We start from the raw sequence: 4,698 nt of genomic DNA, 5'->3' as shown, positions 1-4,698 counted from the left end.
AGCCATCTATTAATGATTTCATCGGATAAGTGATAGGAGTTGGATAAAACAAAGTTCAATGGCCAATGGAACAATTGATGAAGTTCAATGACTAAGCCCTTGTTTGGCCTCCATTAATTTTCATTACATTACATTTTATTTTTTTCTTATTTTCAACCACATGATCTTCTATAAATTAATATCATACGTAAATCGAAAAAAATTTCTTTCTTTTTTAATTACTCATTTTAAAAAATATATATATTCTACTCATTTTCTTTTCCACTAAACCGGAGCTAAACCAGCCAATGGAACAATTGACGAAGTTCAGTTATTAAACAGTGAAATGATGTAAATTTCATTGGCCAATAAAACATTAAGTCCAATAGCACGTGCCTATATAAGTTAACAACAAGGGGAGAGTAAAACAGCCCTAAGGTTTTCGGTCGGTGTCCGCTACAGTGTAAAGGAGAGGCCTGACAAAGTCATCCACCATTTATCTTTTATTGCTGTGATTTCTACTCAACTTTTTCATCACCAAAATTTGAAGTACCGTCGGTTTTTATTGGTATAAAAACTGGCTTTATATGTTAAAATATTGGTCGATCTTATGTGGTAAATGGTTTAATTTCAACTAAACTCTTTAGATTTTTTTATTTTTTGGTTTTTGGTTTTTATAAATGTTGTTTCTTGATGGTAATCTTCCTCTAGCATTAGTGGTTTTCTCGACAACATTTCTCTTGAATTTTTTTATGCGATTCTTTATGTTTTAGCCGCCCCTAAAGTGTAATAGATAAAATACCCGGGACCAAAATTCAGTAGGGGCAGTTTATGAATGTGAAAGAACTGGCCTGGTACTCTCTTGCCATGCCACAACCTTTTATATATATATATATATTTTTTTTATTTTTGGCAAGGAGAATCAAGTGAAAGCAGCTACCAGAGTGCTATTGACCCACACGAGTCAGCTTAAATCTTAATTTTCCTATTTACATAACTATGAAAATTATGCAATTAGCTTATTCTTTCCCCTCAAATTACCTGGCCATTATTTATTCCTTAATATGTGAACATGGAATTAGATTATGAGATCAATAAGTTAACTAATTCTGAAATGGGGAAATGCATGAAAATAACCCAAATATGTTAGCCATTTTCCAAAATAGCCTTTGACTCTTATAAACATTTTGAACTACCAAAAACACCCTTTAACAAATATTAAAAAACAACCCTTTATCTAATATAAATCTTCTATTTAAGCCCTTAAATAATTAACAAATAATTTTTCTAAAAATTTGTGAGAATTATTAATGTATAATCATAAAATAGAAAAACCCAAATATAAGAGAGGACCATATAATATAAAAAAAGTTGTTAAAAATAAAAAAGAAATTAAGTTTGAAAAAGAAATTGATAAGATAGGATATCAAAAACAATTATATGCATCACAAGAAATATTAAAATGTTTCAAAGAAAACTTATTAGAAAATTTTGCTAAAGGAATTGTAAGATCAATAATTATAAAAGATATACAAGATATCATAGATAAATTGAAAAAAGGGAAGAAAAATATTTCAAAATATGATATACCTTTTAGAACAGATATAGATATGATAACAGATATTGATATTATAAATTCTCAGACATTACTAGACTTTGAAGAATTACTTAAAAATTTATGAGAAGACTAATAAAAAATAGATTACCACAAACATACAAAAAATTAGTCTTTATCTTAAGATTTTATATACACCTAATAGTAAAAATAAAAGAGTTTTTTGAATATTAAAATTTTAAATTTTTAGATTCATGATTATTAGATTTTTAGATTATTAGATTTTTGTTCGCTCTTAGTAGCACCCGTCCTTTGGTATCAGAACCATAGAAATCATGAGAAAATATATAAAAAAATAAATTACCTAAAAGATATTGAAAATTGAAAAAATAAGGAAAAGACTCAAAAGATTATGATTTTAGAAATTATTGAAACTTATAAAAATAGACTAAGGTACCGGGTAAAATATAGTTATGACATAGAAGGCTATATAGAAGAAGATAATATAATTGGAACATATAGTAAAGATATAAATGAAGTATTAGAAATTTTTAAAGTAATTAAAAATCTACCTTTAGAATTAAAAGAGAAAATAATTAAAAAAATATTATTTGAAGAATATAAGCATATATATATATATTAAAAGTAATCCAGAGTGAAATAGATTTCATAGTAATCTGAAATTACTTTATCATGGAAATCTTAAAAATAAATAATTATTATCAATGTATTGAAGAAAAAGGATGTTATACATTTTACAACCCCATCCCTAATAAATTAAAAATAATAACATTATATATAACTAGGAATTTATATAGAGAAATAAAGGAACAAATATTACATAAATTAATTGTAGGATTTATCAAAGATAGACGTACATATGAAATAATTTGCGAAATATTTGAAAATGAATTGTATCATAGAGAAATATATGAATCATCATAAGAATATAATGGAAAAAACTAAAAATATTTTAGAAAGGAAGTTAGAAAGAATAAGATTAATAAATAATAAAATTTTAGATGAATTATTAATACCTGGAGAAATAACTAAAACTCAAGAAAAACAAATATTAAAATTAAAACAAGAAAGGTATAAAGAAAAAGCAAGGTATTATGAAAAATTAAAAGAACTGACAAGTATTGAAATTATAAAACAAAAGTATGATAAAATGATAAAAGAGTGTAAAAATGCTGAGTGTATAGTATTTTATTATTGTCAATCAAAAAATAGATAAAATGTCAATCAGTGAACATATGGAAGAATTAAAACATTTAATAAGAACATTAATAAATGATGTACAAGAAATTAAGAATGAAATAAAAGAAGCAAGAAATGATATAAATATATTAAAACTTGAAGTCTGAAAATTAAAAGAAAATGAAGAAAAGAATAATAGAGTAGATAAAAAATTTATAGAAAAAGAAATAACCAGAATAGGGAAAAAACATATTGAAAGGAAAAATATAATAATAGAAACAGGAAGCATAGATGATGAGTTTAAAAAAAATATACTGCCTAAAATAATAGAAGAAGAAGAATCTAGAAAAAAAATATTAGGTAAACAAAAAATTGAAGAAAATCAAGACAAAGAAGATGAATGAAGAATTAAATCTACTTATAGACAATTTTGATCATTTAAGTTTAGAAAGTATAGATGATGAATACTAAATTTTAATGAATACTGGAGGAGGACCTAATCCCGTAGAAACCTCTAAACAAGAATCAATAGATCCAGATGAAAGTTATGCTCCGATGTATAATAAACCATATAGGCAATTTTATGATAAAATAAGAGATAAACAACCGTCCAAAGGAAATAAATATAGTAATAGATTTGAATTAAATAATAATTATGATAAACCTGTTAACCATGGAGGAACAAAATTAGACTTAGATTGCAAAATAGATACTAAGAAAGCCTTAATAACTTGGGCAGACTCAATGATATTATTCTTTTTATATAATAAAGATGATACATGGGAAAATACTGAAAGGAGAATAGATTTTTTAATTGCATCTTTTGAAGGAAATGTTAGAAATTAGTGGGAAGAAATTAGTAGTGATACAAAATTATTAATAAAAAGAAATGTACAAACAGAAATAATAAAGTCAGATAAACTAGGAATAGAAAGATTAGTAGAATATATTGCAGATGAATTTTTAGGAGAAAATTGGTTAAGAAATTATGAAGAAAAAGCAATACGAGAAAAAGATAATGCAAGAGTTAAGTTAATTAATCTAACAATTTGTAATATGTGTAAAATTAAAGAATATACTTGTGAATTCAAGGAATACTATTATACTCAATTTTATAGTAATGAGAATCAAGAAGTATATCAAGATATGTATTATAATAAATTACCAGATTCATGGGGAATATATTTTAAACTAGAATTTGAAAAATATATTAAAGAAAATATAGGAATACCTAGAACACTGGGATCAAGAATAAAACTCTTGTTTGAAAGACTTGCATATATATGCCAATAAAGACAATTATTGAAAAAATCAGGAAAATTAACTAGAATATGTTGTGAAGATATGGAAAAACCTACAAGATGGGGATGTAATTCTGAAAAAAGAAATAAAAGAAAATATAAAAACAGGAAGTTTAAAAAATATAGAAACTTTAAGAAAAAATACATAAAATCTGGAAGGAAATATTATAAAGGGAAAAATAATATACAGAAAAATAAACCTTATAAGAAAGATAAAAAACAATGTAAGCGTTGAAATTGTGGAGAAATATGTCATATAAGTCCTGATTGCACAAAGAAAAAAATGAGAATATTACAAAATGATTATTTTGAAATAGAAAGCGAATTAAGTGAAATATCTGATATTGAAAATTATAATAATCAAGAAATATTTATAAGTGAAGTAAATTCAGAAAATTATGGATCAGAATCTGAATAGAGAAATTGAAGAAATAGAAAATAATAACATAAAAATCCAAGAATATGAGGGAATAGAAGGTTATGGATTAAAAGTAACTTTTGATAATAATAAATTTAAGAAGATACAAAAGTTATCCTTAGATTTGAAAATAGGAAAATGAGAAATTCTAGATAAAATATAGAGAAGAGAAAGAATAGCAATAAATGAATACCATAAAATTGAAAAAACTATAGATGTTAGAACTACTCAAGGAACACATAAAA

The sequence above is a fragment of the Olea europaea genome, chromosome 10 (assembly GCF_002742605.1).
Source record: "Olea europaea var. sylvestris chromosome 10, O_europaea_v1, whole genome shotgun sequence".
NCBI classification, from domain to species: domain Eukaryota; kingdom Viridiplantae; phylum Streptophyta; class Magnoliopsida; order Lamiales; family Oleaceae; genus Olea; species Olea europaea.
This window is presented reverse-complemented; position numbering follows the sequence as displayed.